Genomic DNA, 26,382 nt, shown 5'->3' with positions numbered 1-26,382 from the left:
TTGCCGATTTTCTTCTCTCTTACTAGATTTAGATATATGCCTCCAGTCCTGAGATATGTATTTCTATCTTGTGCACCCCGAATACTGCGTTTTGGCAAGCGAGTATCAAGAACTTTATTCATGTGTTAGGTTACGAATGCCAAAACACCTCTCCTTTTATCATCTTTTAAATTATTAAAATCATGGACTAAAGTTTCAATGACATATCGAGGAACTTTATATCAACGATGCCATAATTGAGAGGATACCATCCTCTTTACTTTTTTTTTTTTAAAAAAAAACCGATATCTTCTTGTAGGGAATATTTCAAGCATTATCCCAAACTTGAACTCCACTGTGATCATACACTTAAGCACGGTGGCGTCCAAAGGGAAGGAAACTAGAGTAAAAGAGTCGCTAACAAGTTTTAGGAACTTGTAAACCGTTCACAGGGTGAAGGTTACACAGGGTCAACTCCAATAGATCTAGAACCAAGACTGGTAGTTCAGGGATGAAGATACAAATCCAACCTAAAAGAGACTGAACCTGCCCAAATAATAGGCCTCTACTTTATTCTTCTCGTATTCATGTGCGCTTTCTGACTAACATGCAATAAATAGATTAACCCTAAACCTGTTTATCTATGTTAGTTGAATATTAATGCACAAATAAAACTATTATTGGCGACACTTGAATTATAATCATATTAGCCTAAACAAGATTAATAATTATCTTATTAAGCGTGATTACAAGTACAAATTCCCTTTAAACATGCATAAAAGATGTGATCAAGCAATAGCAAATAATAATATATATCAAGCAACATGATAATCATAATAATAATAATCATAATCATAATAATCATGTTAAAGCATAATAATAGCAAGATCCTAGGCATGGTACTAACAAGATTAATAACAAACCCTAGCATGTCACTAAACATCAAAAAATCAAAGCTTTAGCCCTAACATGATGCTAACATGATATTAAGAAAGAAATAGGAAGCATTCTTTTAATCATACTTGATATTAGAAACATATTAATTACCCTAAACATGATACTAGGAAGCAATAAAACATCCTAACATGATACTAAGAATCAATAAAATAATCTAAGCATGACTTCTATATCAAAAGATCAATAAAGCAATTAGATTACTTACTTGGATGCCTCGTACCTCTTTCTAATAACAAAATACACACGTTATTAACTTCAAGGAAAAGTATAAAATCGAACAATTAAATTAAATAATTGAAATAGAGATTTGGGACCAAACCCTCATAAATATCAAACCTTTCACGTCTAGGGTGAAGGCAACTTCGAACATGGCTAGGTGTGTCTAGTGCTAATGTATGAGGAATTGTGTTTGTAAAAGGCTAGACTAGAAAGAAAGAGAGAGAGAATAAGCTTTAGCTTAGAGTGAGAAGAATTAAAGAATTCTGGTTGAGAGTTGATGATTTGAAAACGGAGGTCCTGGGACCCTATTTATAAGAAAAAAGTCCGGAATCGATAGAAAAGAATCAGAGTACGAAAAGGAATAAAACACTCTTCTGTCAACAGCGACAGAGCTCGTCGCCAGGCGACGAAACTATTGTTTGGCGATGCAGAAGGTTTTCCACGCGTTTTTAATCAAGTCGTAAAATTAGTACGAAGGGTAAAATCGTAATTTCATTTAAAACAATTCTTTTATTCCAAATAAAACTCAAAAACCATAATTATCAATCCTAATCCCTTTAGGATTCAAAAGAACCTTATAGAAGATTATAGAAGACTATAATCAATCCAAATTGCATTAGGAATGATAATTCATAATAGGCCCTCCTCTAGATCATTAGGCCGCATATAAGAACCAAACCGGGCCCAGTTTAGTATTTTGGCCATAACTTCCTTATTATTTATCGGAATTGGGCTTATAATATATCTTTGGAAAGCTCTTTTCGAGCTTAATACAACCACACCATTATCAAACCCTTGTTATGGACCAAACTAAACTGAAATGGCTATTTTCATAAAATAGAGCAGGTTTTTGAAAACAGAAAAGAAAGATTTTTTAATAAAAACTAACAATCATTAGACTTTCCACACTTTCACTTCATTCGATTATGATTCGACGCGAAAGGTATTCATCACCAGGTTTGGTTTTGGGGAGACACATTTGGGTGTCTACAGAAGCCCCCACTTTGACTGAGTTTTGAGAAACTAATGTTTCAAAAACGAATGTCAAAGTAACGATAGGGACGGAGAATGATTCAGAATGTTTGGCGATCCTAAATCATTCTTGTAACGCCGATACCTGAAAACTAGCGTTAGTTAAACAGATAAATGAGTTAAGAAATGCGTATCTTGCACTGTCGAGCATACGTCTCTGAAGGTAACTGATTTTGTTTGATGATCTTCCTCAAGCTAGGGGATTTCCCCTGAAGACTACCATGCTTGCAGCTGCCTCCAATTTTTGCTGTGATAGTCTTCTGCAAGCCAGTGAATACTATCGAAGATTGCTTCGCTTGAAACGATCTTCTACCGCTTTGTGACCATCTTCCGCAAGCCAGGGAACATGATCGAAGATTGCTTCGCCTGAAGTCATCCTTAGTTGTTAGTGACAACCCTCCGCAAGCTAGGGAACGCTGTCAAAGATATCTTCGCTTGAAGTCATCCTCATTTGTTGCGATAATATTCTGAAGAAAATTACCGAAGATCGACATAAGCATATTACGGGGCCATACACTTTGCGCCACACCAGTGTCTGCTGGAAGACGCCGTCGCCGCACATTTTGCTTGTTGCCAAGCGACAATTTCGTCGTCTGGCGCTGCACTCGGGATTTTCGAATAAATCTCCTTTCTTCCTCATTTCGCCTTTTGCTGCTGCTGTTGTTCGCAATTCGCTCCAAACTTCAATTCACTCGTTCTCGCTCATTTCTCAACCAAATTCGCTCAAACTTCTAGCAAATCAAAGCTTATTTCATCTAGTTTACTGATCTATGTAAGTTTTCTTCAAAGTCACTCCGAATTTTGCTGAATTTTCTCATGTTAGTTCACGAATTTTCTGAAAATTCGAAACATACTTGCTTAATTTGCTTTGTTTGTTGAATTTTATGCCTTGAAATTGCTTGATTATGCTTGTATATTGCCTTAGGAATGTTTTGAGACTTGTTTGACTCAATTTGGTGGAGAAACGAACAATTCACCATTGTTGAACCCCTTGAGGTCGTGAGAACAATGCGGCTTGTTCTTCGCGTTTTTGCTAGCTATTTTTGTACAATTTGTCACAATAATTGTCATAGTATTGCAAGAAATTTTTTGATTGCTTGAAAATGCTATATATGCTTGAATTGAATTCATGCTCTGTTTTAGTACTACGTACTCTGTTGTTTTTTTTTTTTTGCGAACATAGTATCATGTGGCTAGGAGAACCTTAGATACTATAGAGCCTTAATTTTTTCATAATATAGTATGGCTAGACAACGCGGTTCCGGTTCTCAATCTAGGGATACTCGACGGGAGCACGAGCCCGTCGGTGAGGGCGAGGAGCCATCCACCTCTTTAGGACCCTTCCCTGAGTGGGATAAGGGCACTTTGTTTTTCACTCCCAAGCACCACATCTCTGAGCGGGTGCGTCGTGGGATCGTCAGCGGGACGACTCGTAGCCACGGCTCTGGCAACGAGACCATTGGTTCGTTGTACGACAAATATTTCCGCACCGATGAGGAGTTGTGACTTCTCTGGGAGTCTTGTGGGTTGACTGCCTTGTTTCAGGTTACTCAGGCCATGTACACCACCAACACCTTTCACTCTCCTTGGGGCGAGATGACCGTCACCCCCGCTGACTTCAGTCTTATCTCGGGACTGGAATTCCGTTCTGCTGCACTACCATTTGACAGTAGGATTAATGTCCTTTCTCCGATGGTCGAGGAGTTGTTGGGTCCGATTACTCTTCGGGCCTGTGCCGAGGCTGAGCCGACACGGCTTAGTGCTCGATGTATTCGCCGGTCTACTCTAGCGATGGCTTTTGAGGATGATGCGACCACCAATGAGCAGCAGGTGCGCATCTTCGTTCTTATCTTGCTGTCAAGGACCTTTTCTCCTGATAGAGGTAGTTGAGTGCTTCTCTACTACCTGCCTGCTCTCCGCGACCTTCAGTTGGTCGGGACCTATGACTGGGCTAGCTTGGCCTATGCTGATTTCTTGCTGGGCTTGCGACGCTTTTGTCGTCACACAGCCTTCACAGGAGATATCGCACTCTCCAGCTTCTGGAGAATCGTAGAGGTATACTTTATTCCTTTTAAACTTTAGCTCTAGATTTTTATTAGCATTTGATGATCTTCTTTTGGCTTTGTAGATTTGGTTCTACGAGTATTTTTCATCGCTTGCGCCGGCGAGACCTTCTCCTCACGAGCTCCCTATTGGCGGCTGTTGGGGAGGTCGCATCAGTAGCGAGGCCACTACTACCCGCGTTCGAGACTTGATCCTCTCGGTATGTTCTTTTGGACGCTTGCCTCTTGTATCGCTTTTTAATAGCCTTTTATCTCATAGACATGTTTTGTAGGGGCCTGATATGGTGTATCGGCCATGGGCTGATTTGGCTGTTACTGAGGTGGCTGCGCAGTACACTACCGAGCGTCGCTACTTTCAGGGTACGTACGAGGCTGTGGTGTACCTTGGTTAAAGAGTGGTTGTCCAGCACTCTTCGGATACTTTTGTTGTCCCTGCTCCTCCACCTCGACACGTGTTTCATGAGGCGATGCTGATAAACTTGGCGGAGAAGTCGCCTGCTGGTACCCCTTGGCGATCTCATGCATATCCAGGGCGGTGCTTCGAGGAGGATTTGCTGCCACTGCTAGATCCGGCCCCTGTTTTATTTGAGGAGGCAGCGGTATGCTTTTTATCCATTTTGTTTTTGCTAGATAGCTCCCAAGTGGACTTTAATCACTTTAGATTTGTTTTTTGCCAGGCTGCGCCTGCTGAGTTCGTTCTTGCTCGGATGTCCATCAACTACTAGGTGACGTGCGGCCCAGTTGAGGAAATGATTCCTCCGGCTCCTAAGGATCAGCGCTTCGTCGAGTAGTCTATTCCTTGTCACCAAACTCGTGTGAGTTTCCTGCTTGCTGTTTATTTATACTTATCTTGTATTGTTACTGACCTTGTTTTTGACAGTTTTCTGGCGAAGTGGTGACAGCGATGGCGAGGTGTATAGACGCTTTTCGGAGTCAGCTGGTGAAAAGGAGGAACCTAGCTTCCTGTCGTCGCAATGACGTTGCTGGGGAGGTATCTCTTTTTCCTTTATATTGTTTATTATCCAATTTTCTTTGCATCTGACCTGACTTAATTTTGCATTGGGCGAGAACCGAGGCTAGGAGGGAGCCGTGTAGGTCTGGCTCGAGGCATCGTCGCACTACTTTTGGTGGCCGAGGTGGCCGATCTGATGCTACTCGGACCGAGACATTGAAGGGTTTAGGTTCTTCGTTTGAGGGTGCGCAAACTGGGCCGATGGGCCAAGGAAGGGCGACATCGGCTCTTTTGGTGGGTTGTGGGACGTACGAGTTTGGCTCGTCGTTGCAGTAGCCACAACACCCTCAGGCTTTGTCGATTCAGTACCAGGGTGAGCCAGGGTGGACTGGCCTTGATTTAATGTTCCCGCCTACTAGCGAGTCCGGAGCTGGTGAGGAGCATACTCCTCGGTCTGCGATGTTCTTCGATATGATGAACATTCCACCTCATCTGCGTCCTCCAGCACCATAGTTGTACCTGTTCTTTTTATTTATTTTTACTTTGTAGGACTTTGTTGGCTTATTTTATACGACTTGCATTTTAGACACATTGTATATACAATTTATTATCTATTATGTCTGTATTATCTTTGCCTTTTTATTTTTCATTTTATGTGCATATGCGTGTGTGCAAAAAATTTGTGATTAATTTTGCGCAAAAATTTCCGTCATTTTTATTATTAATGGTGGGTATTCGACTTCCTCCCCCAAAAAGAAAAACAATGAAAAGTAGTTTGGACTAAAATAAGTCTAAATTGAATTAAGGTTGATTAAATCCAAGAAAAAGGAAAAATATATTGATTTTTTGTGTATAGGGTGATTGAACAAAGGGCATAAGTGTAAAGTCATTGTACGAAGTCGAATCGCAGTAAAAAAAAACGCGGTTTGCATAGGGCGTTGAGCTGGCGTTGCGACGTCATTAGTCACGACGCGCTGCATGTCGTCGCCAGGCGCTGCTTTCGTCGCCAGGCGACGAATTTGCCGTCTGGCGCTGCAGTGCGTTCCTCCGAATCCTTTCAGGAGTCGATCTGCACCAGTTTTGTGCATAAATAGCCCCCCAATCTGCTGATTTATGTATAATTCGAACAGATTAATCATTAATCATAATCTTAACTTCTCAACAAGTAATCATGTCTTCAATTAGTAAGAGTTTTAGCGATTTTACTCGCGAATGGTATCGGTCTTAGACTGCTAGAGAGAGGAAAGAACTTGACTTTTTTCACTTGGGAGGTATTTATGGTATTAAGGGGGTAGATATTGATATAGACTTTATTCATACCGCCTTAGAATATTGGGACACATACACGCATTGCTTTAGACTAGGCTGTGATGAAATTAGCCCTTTACCGGAAGAATTTGGTGCCATTATAGGCTTCCCTTCTTTAGATCTTGCGGTAATTCCTAGAGTGAATGAGTATTATTATAAAGATTTTGAGCGCTTCTTTAATTTAAAAGACAGAGATCTAACAAATATTGTAGATTGTAGCATAGTTAATCTAAAAGAATTTGCACGCCACTGTTTTGATAGACCGTATTCTGAATCTTTTCATGTTTATAGAAGAAGGGCTTTCCTCTTTTGCATGCTTAACCAATATCTTATCACTAGTGGTAGAAATAATGAGGGTCAAGCAATTATAATATCTGTCTTGGAACAAATTGAATCTGGAAGGAATCCAATGCCATTAATTGTTGGAGAGACTATGCTTAGTCTAGATGAATTAAAGAAAAATCCAAAAGCACCTTTTCGGGGCTCTCCAATTTTATTACAGGTAGGAAAATAATATTTTTAATTACAGAAATTAAAAACATATTTTTGTATAGTAATACTAATTATTTGCATTGAATTTTTTTTTGCAGATGTGGCTAATGGAGAGACTAGAATTAAATAGTCCTCCTAACACAATATTGAAAAATACACTCCAAACTGCTTTGTAAGGCGGAAGTAACGTTTCTCTATAGAAATGGGTCGCCTTGAGTGGAGTAAAATATTTGCCTCTTGTAACTTTGCTATCAAATGGGTCATCCCATGGTGGAAAATTGAGAATATGGTTGGTGTCAACAAGCAACCCTTCTGCCGTCTTCCAAGCTTAACCAAGATGACTTTTTATTATCCCTGCAGGGTAAAAAGGCAGTACGGTCTACTTCAAACAATTCCTTCTGGGGATCTCTGTCGTCCCTATGAATTCCCTGTTTCACAAGAATTTGAGAGGTTTGACACATATTGGAGTGCTAGGCCTTTATGGGAAGTGATAACCTAAAAAGTTCCTCCTTCCTTGCCCAATAATGTGAAGAATTGGCTTCTTAATAAGCCTAAAAAGGACAAGAAGAAAGATCAAAGCAGAACCAATGTGAAGAATCGTCTAGGTGACAAGATAATTCCTATTAAGGAACGCTTAGGCGAAAAGGTTGAATTCAAAACTCCTATGATGCCTAAGAAGAAAGACACTACTAAAGGCAAAGAGAAAAAAAAGCTGACTCTTCAGAAAAGAAAGTTTGGGTGAAAAAGAAACATGGTGTCCTAGCTAAAGGAGAAACTATTTACTCCATGATTGAATGTAGGTCCTCTAAAGGATGCCTACTAGCTAAAGTCATGGACGATAAAGAAAATGCTGACAAGAATTGGAAAAGAGCAAAGAAAGAGAAGAAAGATTGAAGCATTGCTTAATTGACTTCCAATTTATTTGACTAGTTTAATTTTCATGTCAATTTATTTTATCAAGCTTTTATTCCATCAATAATGTAATTATACTTTATTTTATTAATGAAATTTCAGCTTTTTTTTAATTTAAATTAACTTTACATTTAATTTATTAAAGCAATGAAAACAACTTAAATTATTTTCCAGAAAATTTCTCGAGTACGGTAGGGGAAAATTAGCCGAAATACACCGAAATTTGCCCAGATATTCGCAGAAAATCGGCGCTGCGGTTTTAATTATGTCGTCGCCAGGCGACAGGCTTCGTCGCCTTGCGCTGCAGTCTGTCGTCTGGCGACAGACTTTTTATTTTGCGCTGATGCTGCGTTGAATTTTTGTTGATGCTGGGATGCGAGATTTGTGAGAATTAAAGTGGCCGCACCCTGTAAAGGGTTGCCTACGTATCCTTTCCTAAGGAATCAGGCCAAACGTAGCTCTCTTGAGTATCCTACTCAAGTAATTATGGGTAGTACTTTTTATGTTGGTTAAGGTTCGTCATGTTTGAGAACTCATTACCATCCATATCACTTAATTTTGCTGTGCCTCCTGACAAGATGGTTTTGACGATATATGGTCCAAACCAATTAGGCCTAAATTTACCTTTTGGATCCAAAACATTTTTCCTTAATGCTTTTAACACTAAGTCTCCTACGTTGATGTTTCTTGTCTTGGCCTTCTTATTAAAGTGTCTAGCCATACGGGTTTGATAGCATTGAGTATGATGTAGAGCTTCTAGTAGCTTTTCATCGAGTAGAATTAGCCCTTCATATCTTGCCCTTGTCCATTCAACTTCATCGAGTTTACTTTCCAATGCAATGTGTAGAGAAGGTATTTCTAGCTCTACAGGTTGTACGGCATCCATTCCATAAACCAAGGAGAATGGCGTATTTCCTGTTGATGTACGAATTGACGTGCGATAACCCCAAAGTGCGAAATGGAGTTTGTCAGGCCAATCCTTGTAATTTTCTGTCATTTTCTCGATAATAGTCTTTAAATTTTTGTTAGCCGCCTCAACTGCTCCATTTTCTTGTGGTCTATAAGGAGAGAAATGATGGTGTTGAATACCATATTTTTGTAGCAATTCTTCACATTCTGCTTGAAAGTGAGTTCCATTGTCACTTATCATCTCATGTGGGACTCCATATCGACAAATAATGTACCTTTCGATAAAGAGGGCTACATGTTTGCAGTGAGTTTAGCATATGACTATGCTTTAACCCACTTAGTGAAGTAATTGATTGCTACTAGAATGTATTCGTGGCCTCCTGTCCCTGGAGGGGTAATTTTACCGATGATATCAATTCCCCATGTTGAAAATGGCCATGGTGATGTGTAGTTGTAGAGTAGAGATGGAGGAACATGTTGCAAGTTGGCGTATATTTTGTATTTAGGGCATCTTTTTACGTATTGATGACAGTCCTTATTCATGGTAGTCCAATAATACCCTTCTCGCATTATCTTTTGGACTAACATTTAGCCATTAACATGAGTTCCACAAACGCCTTCGTGGACTATCCTCATGGCTCTTTGGGCTTCCTTTTTCCCTACACATAAGAGAGCTCGACCCTTAGGTACCCTTTTGTGTAACTCGTTATCTATGAGTACATATTGGGAAGCCAAGAGTCTTAATGCTCGTTTTGCTCTTTTGTCAGCATGAGGAGGATATTCTCATTTGGTGACATAATTGAGTATGTCTGTATACCATGGTTCTTCTTCTTCTTCTTCTTCTTCTTCTTCTTCTACATCTTTGACCACTTCGTCGTCTTCTTTGGCTTGAATGTAAGCCGGTTTATGCCTTTTCTCTATGGTTAAAGGCATTTGCTCGATTTTCGTGGGAATTCTAACCATTGAGGCTAGTCTTGCCAAGGCATCAGCAAATTGATTTCCCTCTCTAGGTAGATATGTGTATTCTACTTTTTCCAATTGGTTGGTGAGAGTTTCTAGATAAGTTTGGTAAGGGGCTAAACTTTCACTCCTTACTTTCCATCTTTTAGAGATTTGGTTGATGATCAAAGAAGAATCTCCGAATATTCGAAGTTTCTTTACTCCCAATGCCAAATCTGTTTCAAGCCCTACCACGCATGCTTTGTATTCAGTAGCGTTGTTGGTAACGTCGAAATCTAACTTTATGGAGATTGGAACATGTTCTTCTTTAGGTGATACTAATAGTACTCCAACGCCACATCCCTTTTGGTTTGAGGCTCCGTCGAAGTATAAAGTCCAAGTATCATCTTTAGTGACCATCAAGTCTTTATCTGGAAATTTGTTGTCATGTATTGAAGTCGAATCTTCTATTGGAAAATCTGCTAAGAAGTCCGAGACCACGGATCCTTTAATGGCCTTTTGAGGCATGAACCTTACATCAAATTGGGCTAGGTTGACTATCCACCTTGATATGCGCCCATTAAGAGTAGATTTCTCAAATAAGTACTTGAGTGGATCCATTCGAGATACTACAAAGACTGTATGCACGAGCATGTAATGTCTCAACTTGGTTGTGGCCCACACTAATGCAAGGCACAATTTCTCAAGTGGTGTGTAGCGTACTTCATACTCGAGCATTTTCTTTCTTAGGTAGTAGATCGCATTTTCTTTTCCTTCTACTTCTTGTGCGAGCATAGCCCCCATTGTCTCTTTGGTGACTGTTAAATACAACCTAAGAGGAATCCCTGGAAGCACTGGTGCTAATACGGGAGGATTTGCGAGATAAGCTTTGATCTTTTCAATGGCTTTTTGACACTCATTGTCCCATATCACTGGCACATTCTTTTTTAGTTTCTTGAATATTGGTTCACATATTGTTGTTAGCATTGATATGAACCTACTTATGTATTGCAACCGGCCAATAAATCCTCGAATTTGTTTCTCGGTTTTGGGCGGCGACATTGACATAATTACTTTGATCTTGGTTGGATCTATCTCTATTCCTCTAGAGCTTACGACATATCCCAAGAGTTTGCCTGAGGTGAATCCAAAAGCGCACTTGGATGGATTTAACCTCATGTTGTATTTCCTTATCCTTTCGAAGAACTTTCTTAAGGCTACTTGATGTCCTAGGCAATCTTTTGATTTTACAATCATATCATCCACGTAGACTTCAACCTCTTTGTGCATCATGTCATGGAGTAGGGAAGTTGATGCTCGTTGGTAAGTGGCACCCGCGTTTTATAACCCGAATGGCATTATCATGTAACAATAAGTACCCCAAGGTGTTATAAATGTTGTTTTCTCCATGTCTTCTTCCGCCATGAGAATCTGGTTGTACCCTGCGTACCCATCCATAAACGAGAGAAGCGCATGATTCGCTGTATTATCTACTAAGATGTCAATGTATGGTAAAGGGAAGTCGTCCTTTGGACTTGCCTTATTTAGATCTCGATAGTCGACTTCCATCCTTCTTTGGAACTGGGACCATATTTGCAACCCATTCAGGGTATTTGGATACCTTGATAAAACCTGCAGTGTTATTTGCTTTTGAACTTCTTCTTTTATTTTAAGAGCTACATCGGGTTTCATTCGACGCAACTTTTGTTTTACAGGTTTCACTCCTGAAATTAGTGGTATAGTGTGTTGAGCTATTTCTCTGTTAATACCTGGCATATCTTCATATGACCAAGAAAATACATCGATAAATTCTTTAAATAGATTAATTAAATCGGTTCTTTCATCTTCATTAAGTATTAGTCCGATTTTAACTTCTCTAATGGTTGGATCGTCTGAGATGTCAACCGTTTCAGTATCCTCAATTACCGGTGTTTTATTTTCATGTGTTTCCATTGCTTTAATGATTTTTTTGTCACTTTCATTGTTAGTTAAGCAATGCTCGTCATCTTGGGTTATAAAATAGCACGAGGAGTAAGAGGAAAAGGACATATTATTAAACTCTGAAATCATTACATCAAATAAGGAAATTCCCTCTGGGACTTGATTACTAACTATCCTAGGAGTAAGTATTAAAATAGAAGGAGAAGGTGCTACAGCTGAGGACTTAGAAAACTCTATAGGAGAAGACGCTGACTCGGACTCTGACTCAGATGACTCTTCAAACATTGGTCCTTGTCCTATTGTTATGGAGATCTTTCTTCCACTTGGAGTAGTCACCTTGACTGTTTTGCGCCATCCTTGCAGTAAACCCTCTGTTGGAGTGATGAGCTTCGAAGGATCGAAGTTTTCACTTTGTAAGACCGTTTTAATGAGCGAGGAGTTGTCTTCTATATATTTTGGCTCACTCTTCTTGCGCCCAAAGAGGAGTCCCACGACATTAATGTCAAAGCATGGGGGTGCTTTCTCCTTATGGATAGAAGTTGGGATCTCATCTAAAAAGTAGCAATCCAGAAAGATTTTGAACCCAGGTTGCCTTATGCCATTTACAACAAAGGGTTCGGGAAATTCGTGGCATGGATAGTCCTCTCCTTCTCTTATAAATTGTCCATTAAGAGTAAGGGGATATTGGTCCATTGGGATTTCTTTTGCGAGCGTTCTTCCGCGCCTTGGACATTTCTTGGGCTCGCTTTAGATCTTCTAGAGTTGGTTCGAAACCAAGTTTGAAAGTATCTAATTTAGGGAGGCCAGGAAGTTCCATTTGTTTTTCTATCTCCTTTTTCTTTCCAAGAGTCATTCCAGGAAAGTGTCCATGTTTTTTGAGAATAGCATTTATTGTCATATTAGAGTGGAGGTCGTAGCAAAGAGGGGTCCTTTCATCTTCTTCGATTAAGGAGACCTCTTCATTAAAGACCCACAAATCTTCATCGTTCTCATCGTGCTCCACGTTAATAATTGGATTTTCAATAGCTTTAATCCTCATAAGTGAAGCATCGATCGTAATAGGGATCCCTCAAACTATAGCTTTTTCTTGTTGATGAAGGGATGAAGGGACGGCCTTAAGGTCATGAAGCCAAGTGCGTCCTAACAATAAGTTAAATGAAGCTTTAATATTCACTACTTGGAAGGTAGTGGCATGTTCTATTACTCCCGCAGTTACGTTCATGGTAATCTTTCCAAGAGCTTGGCGACGAGTATTGTCATAGGCTCTTATTCCTTGCATTGACGGGGTTAAATCTTCATCCCTTATTCCTAGCATCCTCGCAGTTCTAAGTAGACAATTATTGTTTGCCGATCCATTATCTACAAGAGTCATTGGGACATTCATTCTCTTGCAGATTACTGTGAGGTTTAGAGCCTTGTAATGTTTGTCACCTTCTGGAGGTAGATCTTTGTCAGAAAAGGTGACCAAGTTGATAGGACTAGGAAGGTCACTCGTGAGAAAATTAGCCAACCCCTCAGGAGTGGTTTCGAAGTCTATCCCTATTTTATCCAAGGCATTCATTACCGCCAACAATGTAGCTAGAAGTTTCCATACGTTTATCTCGACCTTGGTCTTTTTCAATTGTTTGACAACATCGTTGTCCTCTATAATCGGTATGGGAACTTGTTGAGTAGTAAGAATAGGTTGTGTGGTGATGGGAGGTTGCATTCTCCCAGATCTTGTGAGAACGTCTATGGGTGAATCTTCTTCATCCCAAAAGTCACTTACTGGATATATAATTGAAAGTGGAGGTTCTTCCATATCCTTCAGACAGACGTCCTCGTCATCGCTGTCCCAAACCCCATTGATAACATCTTGTTATTGTGGAATTTGGACTAGCTTCTTGTTATAAATCAGCTTTTGGATTAAATCTTTAAATTTGAAGCAATGCTCGATGGTATGTCCGCTTGTTTGATGATATGGACAGTAGAATCTATCTGTCCTTTTTAATTATTCAAATGGTCTTGGTTCGAGAGGTTTAATCTTACCACTCTCGGAGAGCATTTTGAACATGTTAGCATAGGAAATCCCAATTGGAGTGTAAGGCTTATTACTCTTTTTGGGTGTGTCAATTAATTGGAGTGAAAATGGTTTATTCTCCATGGGTTGAAATTTTTTGTTGACACGCTTGCTTTGGACCACCTTTTCTTGTTTCTTTGCGAACTCGAAAGCTTCACGTAACAAGTCTATTCCTTCCCACATTGATCGTGTGAGAATCCATACTTCTTCTCTAGTTGCAGGTTCTTGTCCAGGAGGGAAATCACTCATGGCATCGAAAAAGGTTTCCTCCTCTTCTTCGATAGCATGAACCTCTTCAACTGGTTTGATGAGGGATGAGGGGTCAACATGGTCTTCCTCATCAGAGATAGCCAAAGAATCAGAAAGTGGTGCATTATTGATACTTGGCTTCTTGCTTGCAGGGGGCAATGGGAGTTTATTATTATCAATTAAGTCTTGGATAGCTTCCTTAAGCTTCTAAAAATTTTCAGTGAGATGGCCCCTGCCTTGATGATACTTGCAATGTGCATTGGGATTCCAGTTAGCCGTCCTCTTTTCGGAAAGTAGATCTCCAAACGGTCCAATGGGAGTTATAAGACCTTTTGCATGTAATCGGTCAAATGCGGTGTCATAACTCATACCAATAGGAGTAAAGTTCCTCCTAAATGGTTTCTTTTGTCCTTGATTGTTCATGGTAAGGACTTCACTCAAATTAAAAGTGCTAACATTGTTTGAGTGGGTGGTTTTGGAAGAAGAAGGATTGTCGTTCTTCTTACCTTTCCAGCCACTGTTAGAGTTATTATTATTAGCAGCTTTTTATTTAGCAAGGCCGTCTTCAATGTTAATTCCAATGTCATAGACGGCCTTGAAGGTATGCAAGTTGTTTTGATATTTAAGATGTTTGGAGTACTTTTCTTGGAGGTTCTTAATGAACATCCTCACATATTCCTTTTCACTCAGTACCTCAATCATCTTAGCGAAAGTTTCCCTCCACTTATTAAAGAAAGAAGTGAAACCTTCATTCTCTTTTTTCTTAAGTATTTCAAGTTCTCTATGATCAGTTTCAACTTGAATATTACATTTATACTTGTCAATGAAAGCGTTTACAATAGATTCCCAAGTAGAGGTTTTCTCTTTGTCAAGGGAAAAGAACCATTGTTGACAAACGGTTTCAAGAGATAAAGAAAACAAAGAATGAAAGACCTTCCTATCAATCCCCTTAATATTCATTATTGTCTCGAAATCTCTGAAGTGGAAATAAGGGTTGTCTGTTGCCTTGAACTTTGGGATGAAGTTGGCATTGAACTTCTGCGAAGAAGCTCCTTGTCCACCGAGACCCCTTGTGAGCTAATGCCCTGGAATCTATAGTCATTGGATATTTTGCTCAAGCTCTCTTGCATGAGCTCCATTTGTTATTGTTTCACCAGGTCATTGATTTGGAGGGTTAAAGCCTTCAGCACCTCAGTAACGCTAGCCATTTGCTTCTTAAGCTCATTGACTTCTTCTTGACTCGCCATTATCTTCTTAGCTTTTCTTTTCCGACTGACTGGTTTATCAAAAAGCTGAACATGAACAAAGAGGTTGTCCTTGATTAAACGCCCTTCCTTTCTTTACCACGTGCTGTAAATTAAACAATTTAATTTGTTTTAATGACTTGAATCAAATTGACTTTGACTTTATTGGTTCATGAAAAGGAAAAAAGCAAAAATAGGGTACATATTTTTGCGAATCAAGTATATGGGTTCAAACAAGTGTTGTTTAATTGGAGGATTAATATCCGACTTACCCCCTAAAAAAAATGACGGAAAACACGCGCAAACAAGACTCTCTAGACATGGTCAAAGTGTACATACATATTAGTGTGTGCTTTATTTGTGAGTGCAAGTGACATGCTTTGACTCTTGTGTATGACCATGAGACTAAGTGCTTATACTCAATTAAGGACTAAATATGACTACTGCTATTAACAAGATGAACAACCTGATTAATAAACTGTTTAATTAGACTCATCGTGATGACTCGAGCAAGAAAATGAACTGTCGCCAAAGCAGCAGAACTGTCGCCGCACTCTGCAGTGCAGTGCCAGAAGATAAGTTTGTCGCCCGGTGTTGCACATCAGCGTTTGGCGCCACAGCCCTGATTTTTGCGCCATTACTGGAACATCTATCTTGGACTGTTTTCAGTATTTTTACTCTAAAGGGACAGGCCTAAAGTCGTACTAAGTCAGTTTGATAAATTTATTAGCCTTTAATTACTCAAATTAATTAATTAATTAATTAATTAAGCAAAGTCCTTTTAGTCATTAGTTTATTTAGAATTAATCACAAGTCAAACAAACAGTTAGGAAAAACACATAAAGTATGCACATCAAATAATGCACAAGTAGTCAAGTAGACACGATATGATGCAATGAGTTTGCAACCTAACCATGGCTCTAGTTCTCTAAAATTCAGGATATGGGTTAGTCAAAGAGGGTCCATGGTTATGAGTTCGGATGCACCGCGCGGAAGCCTTACCTTTGGAAGGGTTGGCGCGTGTGGATGGGACCCCGCGAGTTAAACTCGCTTCTACGGTTTGGTGAATTTAACATTCTCGGATGTACCCTTCGTTGCTCAGAGCGTTCGATTGGGTAGATGGAGCTTGAATTCCCAGAGGGTTATGTCCATATGTAGAACACATATGGGTTTCAGAAAAGAGAGAAAAACTCAATCAGGAAGTAGAATCGAGCCAACAGTGCTAGAACTAGTCAAAACAAGAAGGTAGAGTTCTTGCTCGGTATTTGAAGAACTTGGCGCCAGACAAAAGAGTTTGTCGCCAGAAAATAGCTCCGCCGCCAGACGACAAAATTGTCGTCAGGCGACGAGGCCATTTTTCAGGCGACACACTCTGTTTTCTAGACGCTAGTTCCTACATGCCTCAACAGCTTTCTATGTTCTTAGAATTTTCCAGTTTTCGCAGTATTATTTCGATTTTAGTTGTGAAAGATATTTCTCAAATTTCCTACGTGTAAAAATCCTATTTTTTTTACTCATTACGGATGGTCTTTCCAATGAGAACCTTTTTATGCATATGACAATAATGTTAATCAAAATTACGCACATGAAATACTTAGAATTTTTCGAGTCTCCTCCACTCATTCTAAATCATTGCCAAAATAAATTTTAAGCATTAAAATAGAAATCCTCCCCATTGGAATCGCCAAAAAACTGTAGGGAATATTTCAAGGATTATCCCAAACTTGAACCCCACTGTGATCATACACTTAAGCATGGTGGCGTCCAAATGGAAGGAAGCTAGAGCAAAAGAGTGGCCAACATGTTTTAGGAACTTGTAAACCGTTCACAGGGTGAAGGTTACACCCCTTAACGATCCAGGAGATCGTCAACTCCAATAGGTTAGGAACCAAGACAGGAAGTTCGGGGATGAAGGTACAAAACCAACCTAAAAGAGACTGAACCTGCCCTAATAATAGGCCTCTACTTTATTCTTCTCGTATTCATGTGCGCTTTTTGACTAACATGCAATCAATAGATTAACCCTAAATCTGTTTATCTATGTTGGTCGAATATTAATGCACAAATAAAACTATTATTAGCGATCACTTGAATCATAATCGTATTAGCCTAAACAAGATTATTAATTATCTTATTAAGCGTGATTACAAGTACAACTTCCCTTTAAACATGCATAAAGGTGTGATCAAGCAATAACAAATAATAATATATATCAAGCAACATGATAATCATAATAATAATAATCATAATCATAATAATCATGTTAAAGCATAATAATAGCAAGATCCTAGGCATGGTACTAACAAGATTAATAACAAACCCTAGCATGTCACTAAACATCAAAAAATCAAAGCTTTAGCCCTAACATGATGCTAACATGATATTAGGAAAGAAATAGGAAGCATTCTTTTAATCATACTTGATATTAGAAACATATTCATTACCCTAAACATGATACTAGGAAGCAATAAAACATCCTAACATGATACTAAGAATCAATAAAATAATCTAAGCATGACTTCTATATCAAAAGATCAATAAAGCAATTAGATTACTTACTTGGATGCCTCGTACCTCTTTCTAATAACAAAATACACACGTTATTAACTTCAAGGAAAAGTATAAAATCAAACAATTAAATTAAATAATTGAAATAGAGATTTGGGACCAAACCCTCAGAAATATCAAACCTTTCACGTCTAGGGCGAAGGCAACTTCGAACTTGGCTAGGTGTGTCTAGTGCTAATGTATGAGGAATTGTGTTTGTAAAAGGCTAGGCTAAAAATAGAGAGAAAGAGAATAAGCCTTTGCTTAGAGAGAGAAGAATTACAGAATTCTGGTTGAGAGTTGATGATTTGAAAACGGAGGTCCTGGGACTCTATTTATAAGAAAATAGTCCAGAATCGATAGAAAAGAATCAGAGTTCGAAAAGGAATAGAACACTCTTCTGTCGCCAGCGACAGGGCTCATCACCAGGCGACAGGCTTCGTCGCCAGGCGACGAAACTGTCGTTTGGCGATGCAGAAGGTTTTCCACGTGTTTTCAATCAAGTCGTAAAATCCGTACGAAGGGCAAAATCGTAATTTCATTTAAAACACTTCTTTTATTCTAAATAAAACTCAAAAAACATAATTATCAATCCAAATCCCTTTAGGATTCAAAAGAACCTTCTAGAAGATTGTAGAAGACTATAATCAATCCTAATTGCATTAGGAATGATAATTCATAATAGGCCCTCCTCTAGATCATTAGGCCGCATATAAGAACCAAACCGGGCCTAGTTTAGTATTTTGGCCATAACTTCCTTATTATTCATCGAAATTGGGGTTATAATATATCGTTGGAAAGCTCTTTTCGAGCCCAATCCAAGCACACCATTATCGGACCCTTTTCATGGACGAAACTAAACTGGATTGGCTATTTTCATAAAATAGAGCAGTTTTTGAAAACAGAAAGAAAGATTTTTAATAAAAACTAACCACAGTCATTAGAATTTCCACACTTTCACTTCATTCGATTATAATTCGACGCGATAGGTATTCATCACCGGGTTGTGTTTTGGGGAGCCTTATTTGGGTGTCTACACTTCTCATGACATGACATCACCCAGGATAGCCTTCACTTGTAAAAGCGTTCTACATTTGCAAAGGATCAATCTAGATTCTTTAGTGCGTTAAGACTAGAAAATACTTTTTCTAGCCTTAATAGCTACTTGTCTTAAACACTTAGCGAATCAAGGATTGTTTCGAAATCCTTAACACTAGTGAAAGATTTTCTATTCTTAGGGAACTTCGCAAAATGAGTCTCGGATTTATTTCCTTGGCTACTTTGATCCTCTTCTATTCTAGACTCGATCAAAGAGGGGCCTAACTGTAGACATATACTTTTGGCCTCGTGTCCCGACAGGAAGTGTTATGACAAGAAATAAAACCATCTTTTTGTTAGATCAACGTGAAGAATGCTTATGGACAACTGATCAAGTCACAAGAATGAAAAATGACTAGCCTGACCCAAAACAAAATGACTTAAAGTCCAAACTAACTAATCCTGATCATAATTAGGCTTAAGCCCGAGGTTAAAACCTAATTATGACAGATTTAGAGGCGCCTAGGTTAATAACCAATGTTGCCGCCAAAAAATACGGGCGCATCTCAATTAGTCGCGTTCGTCTGACGTAGGGAAAATGTAGGTCGTTTTTTACCCTTTCCTAGAGCCAAAGAAAATTTATAAACACTCGACCAACCTAATACGAGTATATGGTAAGTCAAGGGTGGAACCCAAAGGTATGAGTAGGTGCAAGCTATAGCCTAGGTCAAGCTACTTCGAAGATTGAAGAAAGATATGGTTGGTAACTAAGGTATCAAGAAAGCTAGGTAAATCGAGAAATTCAATATAATAAACACTAGGGATATAGGTTCTACATGCAAGCTCAATGATTATGCTAATTGAAGGATCATTCAATCAATACAAACATTGCAAAGGACAAACAATAGTTGCAATCAAAGGAATTCAAGAGCTATATCCTATAAGCCAAGATAGGGTTCACTATGAATGGCTAACTAGGAAAATCACAATTAAATTCAATCAATTCAAGCAATTCTCAAATCAAGGGTTCATGTCATTGAAATTTGCAATGCAATCTAGATTAATCTTATAGGTTGACCACTCCTAGTCTAATTAATCACATGCACAACCATGTCAACCAAATTAATTGCAACAATTTAATTAATCAAGGATCATCAACTAGCAAAAACAATTAATCAATTATGCTTTCCCTTCTCCCTAGGAACTAATCTACTCACTAATCATGGTGAAATTGAAAAACAAAACAAATTGAATCACAAACATATTCATTCCAAGCTTAATCAAGAAGGAATTCAATCTCTCAACAAATTCTAAAGCAAAGAATGAAATTCAAATCAAACATTCAAAAATTAAAGGAAATTCAAATCAAACATTCATAAATTAAAGGAAATTGCAATAGAAGTAAATTCAAAGGAAAAAAATCTTACAAACTTTCATTGATGAGAAGAAGAAATCCAAGATCAAGTTGAAATCAATGATCAAATTCAAGTACAATCAAGTAGTCTTATGCTTCTCTCTCTACTTTCTCTCTCTACTAATTCTGGAAAAATATCTGTCAAGTACAAATTAAGTCGTCCCCCTAAAAAGGAAAAGTTTAAGGATATAAATAGAAGAAACGAGCGAAGGGGGCGGGACGCCTGGTGCGTGCGCACCACTAGGTCGCGCGCGCGCACGCACCCCATGTGCCGCGCGCGCGCACCCCTGCTTAGTGCGCGTGGCCTTGCCTCCTTCACTTGCTCGATAAATCTCCGCGCTCCCGAGCATCCCTATCATTGGTGCACTCGAGGCGGATGCTCGTGAGAAGAGAAGCTCCTTTATCTTCCAAGCGTTTGAATGCCTTATGCCAAAGTATAACTTCCAAGGCCCTCGAGCTCACGGAGTTAGCTTGAATTGCGTTTTCGGAATCCCGAACTTTGCTCCATCAACTTTCTTGAATGTGCTCGAGCTTTCTCCTTGGTGATCATACCTTGGGAAACTTAAGACACCTACAAAACAAATCAAGAAAATAAAGAATCGAGAGGAATAGTCGAGAAATAAACAAAATGACAAGAAAACCATTAAAAGCATGCATTTCTCTAAACTTACACACAAACACGCAAAGCAAGCATTATTAAGTAAAAATACGGCAAGAAGGACTAAAAATGAGAATAAAACTATAAAGAAAACCTAGCCTAAGAGTTCCATAAATGACACTCATCATGGTCCGGCGCGCACAACTCACAAGGTTGCGCGTGACACCCATAACGTCTAGTGATGCGCTTGCAAAAGATTTAGAATTTCATAAAAATATAAAATTGAATCTTACCATAATACCGCGCGCTAAACATCTAGTTGTGCTGCCCTAAGCAGCATATCTAAATCACTTGCACTGGGCTATCGCGCGCAACACCTACTGCAGCAGAATACTCGAAACCCTAAATGCATCCATTCCCTATAAATAGAGGCTTAATACGAGGCTTAAAAGGACAGAAATTAACCTAAAACTCTGGCAGAAGCTTTGTGAAATTATGTACTCTTAACCCTCTTCTCCTAAGCACTTATCCCCTCAATACTTGTTTACTACGGTAGAGGTTCCCGAACAAGAAGGAGTCCATAAATGTTAAAACGAAGATCTAGCTAGGAGAAATGGTAAATTCCAGAGCACGTAGATCAATCACCTTTGTTTTCTTCTTTAAATAACTTTTAATTAATTAATCAGTGTTGTTTAATCACTTTGTACGAGTTTTAATTAATTAATTCCACATAGTATCTTGTGTTAAATAAAGAATAGAATTGAATAATTAGTTTTTGATTGATCACCTAAGTTAAGGCGAATTTTGTTTATTTATTGTTCTTTTCACGAATATTGATTAAATAAGAATAACAACTTTTGCAATGTAATTCCTACGTGTTTAATGCATGTAAATAAAATCAACTGACTTAGTTTTTAGGTATCACGTTGCATATATTGTTTGGCGATGAAATTGTGAAAAAGGAAGAGCTAATGGAGGTCGTACTAGGGCTAGGATAGTGATTCTCCTTAAAGGGAACATTATTTTAGTACCCTCGCTCCTGAACTCATTTCTGGTACATGTAGGCCAATTTGGGCATGGGTAAACTTACGATTCGTGCCAAATATATACCTTGAACTCTACTTGGGAGAAAGGTATGAACGAGCTTTATGAGTTTTCCTAAAACTTATTGGCGACTCCTACTTGTTTCTTACAAAAAAGCGTAATGATATAATCAATTCTAATTCTAGGTCCCCCAAAAAGTCAGGAACTCAAATCCTAATACACCCTAACTAGTGTAAAGTCCTAGGCTTTTAAAGGGCCATGGGCATTTAAGGAGAAGGATCCCCTACGATGGGGACACTCTCCTATCAAATTACTTGTTGTTTGTTTGATTTGATTTTTGATAAGTTTAAGCATATTTTGGTTACTATATTTATAATGAAATTTGTAATTAGAGTGTTGTTCAAATTTGCAATGTGTAGTGAGTAGATTCCTTGTTAGGGATAGTGTGAAGCATGTATGAGTGATAATTCATGGTTAATTGGGGGATTTTGATTGATCATCATTGTGATTAAATTGGTTGGTGAAATTTGTGCATGTATTTTATATCTTGAGGAGTGATCAACCTTAACTATCAAGCTAGATTGCATAATAGTTTTCAATGACACGAAAAATTGATTTGGAAGCTATTATTATCAATTGATCTTAATTTGCAATTTTCCTTTGAAGTTATTTGTAGAGACATCTAGCTTGACCCTAGGAAATACCTCTTTGAGTGATTTTGATTGCATTTGTTGGTTTCCCTCGCATTGTATGATTGATCGATTTCTTTCCCAACTAGTGTGATTATCATGAGTGCATGTGGATCCCAAATCCGTAGCATCCTTTATATCACTCTTGTATTCGTTTAATTGCATTGTTAGGTTTGCTAGACCCACCCTCATTTAGGCCTCGGAATAGCTTAGCTTATGACCTTAGTAAATACCACATTCCCTTGGGTTCGACCCGGACTTACCCCTATATCTAGGGTTGGGGTTGGTTTTATAAATTTTATTTTGATCGGGGAACTTAGTGACCAATGACCTAAGTTTATCCCTTGTTAAAAATGGCGCCATTTTCGGGGAATGATATGGTTATTTTCTATTGTTGACTGAGTCTATTCCATTTATTTGAAAAATACAAAAAGATTTCCTTTCTTTTAGGCTACGTTTGTAGTCGTGCTACTAATTGTTTCTTTTGAGATTATATGCATAGAGCACATGGTCGTTCTCTAGTACCATTTGATCCGAAAGTTGAGAGGACAATTACAAGGATAAGAGTTGCTATCGTTCTTTGAGTTCTAGCCCGTCAAGTGAAGAAGAACAAGAAAGCATGGGAGAAAATCCTAGAGTGGCATTGAAGGATCTAGGAGTTCCGGGAGCCTGTAGGTATGAGAGTCGGATTGCTCTACCTACGACACCGGCAACCAAATTTGAGATTAAACCAGCCATGATTTCTTTGATAGAGAGGCGTCAATATAGTGGTGCAAAGCATGAGAGTCCCCTCAATCATCTTAAGGAGTTCGAGAAGTACTGCAATACAATCTAGGTGAATGGGATTTCTCAAGAGTTTATTCTCCTTAAGCTTTTCCCTTTCTCTCTCATTGGACGTGCATTAGAGTGGTTGGACAAGGAGGTGAAACAAAACTCGTCGAGGACATGGGATGAAGTGACTAAGGAGTTTTTGTCTCGGTTGTATCCTCAAAAGAAAATAGCCGAAGTAACAACTCTTATTCAAAGCTTCAAGGAAAAACCCAATGAAAGTCTTTATGAGGAATGGGAGAGGTATAAGGAATACCAAAGAGAGTGCCCACACCATGGGATTCCTGCCCATAAAATCATCCATATTCTATGGAGATCTAAGCCCTTGAGGAAAATCTTCCCTTGATGCGGGAGCCGGAGGACCAATAATGAACAAGACGGAGGAGGAAGTGGTGGACGTCATTAAAGATGTAGTGAGGCATTATATGGATTGGACAGATGATGAGCGTGAAACAACAAGCAAAAGTGGTGCTTTGGTGTACTCGGTTGATCACATCAATGACATCAACAACTTGTTCTCACAAATCTCGGAATTAGGGAAGGAAATGATGACCTCTATTTAAGCCAAACTTGAGAGTGCTTCATCTCAAGCACCAATTATTCCTTCCCAAAATAAGGGGAGAGGTACATTTCCTAACTCAAATCCCCTTCCCCCTTCAAGCAACATGTCTATTGGTTATATGTTTTGTGATTTGTGTGAATCATATGACCATGATGCTTCAAATTATCCTAATGCTTCTTTTGATGGATATGATGATTATGTTGGCAACGAGAATGAACATGTGAATATGTGTCTAATAACAATGTTAGACCTAGATTTGATAATCAAAGAAATAATGGGAATAAGAACTATCATAATGGGAATTTTGATAATTATAACCACAATGGGGCTTATAGAAACCAAGGAAACAAAGGTTTCCGAGGCAACTATAACCATCAAGGTATGGTGGTCAAAACCAAGGGCAAGGATATGGGAACCATAATCAAAATTATGGTAATCATAACCAAAGTGGCCAAAGTCAAGGTCGGGGCAATTAGAGTAACCAAAACAGGGGCAATTTTCAAAACAACAATCAAAGGGGCCCCTCACCCGGTTTCACTCCAAAGGCTGAAGGTCAAAATGATAGTTCTTATGCCCAATCATCCTCTTCTAGAGGTAGTTTGGAGGATGTCATTGAAAATAAAATTAAGGTGCTAAACACTTACATGTCATCTAGTGATAAGAAGTTTAATGACATGATGGCTCATAATAAGATGTTGGAGAATTAAATATCTCAATTGGAAAATGTTTTGAAAGAGCATGCTAGCCATTCTTCCCTACCATCTAAAGGTTTAGATCCTAAGAGACCAATTAATGCCATAGTTAAAAGGAGTGGTTGGATTCTTGAGAATGTAGAGCCTAAGAATAGTGAGGCTAAGGAGAGTCCTAAAGAAGTTTTGGTTAAAGATGATGAAGGAAAAAGCTCTTTGAATTAGGATGTGAGTGAGAAAGAATTGAAAAAGAAAAAGAGAAAGTGAGAGAAGTTATCAAACCTAAGCTCCCATGCCCCCAAATGTTCAATAGGCACAAACTAGATGAACAATTTGGCAAATTCATAGAGATACTTAGGCAACTTCATCTTACCCTTCCATTTACCGATCTCATTGACCAAATGCCGAATTATGCAAAATTCCTTATGGACATCTTTCATGGAAGAAGAACTTGTGATATGGCAGAAACGGTTTGCTTGACCGAGAATTGTAGTGCAATCATTATGACCAAGATGCCGCCAGAGTTGAAGGATCCCGGAAACTTTTCTATCCCTTGTGCTATCTATAAGATGCAAATTGATAATGCCTTGTGTGACTTAGGAGCTAGTGTTAGCCTTATGCCATATTCGTTTTATCAAAGACTTGAGTTAGGAGAACTTTCACCTACCAACATTAACTTGCAACTATCCAATAGGTCAATTAAGATTCCAAATGATAAGGTAGAAGATGTTCCCTTGAGGGTAGGAAAGTTTGTAATTCTAGTTGATTTTGTTGTTCTTAAAATCGATGAGGATTCTAATATTCCTATCATACTTTGTAGACCTTTTCTTACTACTTCGGGTGCCATGATTGATGTTAAAAGTGATAAGATTTCTCTCACAGTTGGAGAAGAAGTTATTGAATTTGATTTGAATGAAATCATGAAATATCCTTCTTCTTCACTTGAAAATTACATGAGAGTTGAAATCTTTGATGATATTACAAATTCTATGCAAGAGCACTTGCTCACTTCTAATGATCCACTTGAGTGTGTTTTGTTGAACAAGGAAAAGATGAGTGAGCATGGCAAGGAAATGGCTTTCGTTGAAAGATTCATTGATGAGAGCATGGAAGAGAGTGATGATCACATTTGTATGTGAATTTCAAGCAAAGATGCATTGCAAGTGGCCTTAACCAAAGAAGGTAATGGTGTACCAATTGTAGAGCTCAAACCTCTACCATCACACCTTAGGTATGAATTCTTAGGCCCTAATTCTACTTATCCCGTCATTGTTAGTTCCTCCTTGAGTGAGAGTCAAGCTCAAAGGTTATTTGGTGTTTTGAGAAGGCACCAAGGTGCCTTGGGCTATGCAATTGATTACCTCTAAGGTATAAGCCCGGCTTTATGTTCACACCACGTCACTCTTGAGGATGGCGCCTCACCTAGCATTGAAAGGCAATGAAAGCTACACCCTCAAACGGGGGAGGTAGTTAAGAAGGAAATCACTAAGCTATTGGATGTGGGAATCAAATTCCCCATCTCTAGCTCTAAATGGGTTTCCCCGGTCTATGTTGTCCCAAAGAAAAGAGAAATGACCGTTGTAGTGAATGATAAAGGTGAGCTCATTCCGATAAGGACGGTCACGGGATGGCGAATGTGTATAGACTATATATATCGACGTCTAAACACATCCACCAAAAAGGATCATTTATTTTCCCCTTCCCGTCATTGATCAAAT

At 38.8% G+C, this 26,382-nt stretch overlaps 1 pseudogene; it reads right to left on the bottom strand.

The window, feature by feature from the left end:
• Positions 1-23,568: 23,568 nt before the first annotated feature.
• Positions 23,569-23,695, bottom strand: LOC145580515 (small nucleolar RNA R71; annotated as a pseudogene).
• Positions 23,696-26,382: the final 2,687 nt, after the last annotated feature.

Source organism: Chenopodium album, chromosome 14 (genome assembly GCF_948465745.1).
Source record: "Chenopodium album chromosome 14, dcCheAlbu1.1, whole genome shotgun sequence".
Lineage (NCBI taxonomy): Eukaryota > Viridiplantae > Streptophyta > Magnoliopsida > Caryophyllales > Amaranthaceae > Chenopodium > Chenopodium album.
Note: the sequence above shows the minus strand (reverse complement) of the source record. Positions and strands in the feature narration are given on the sequence as shown.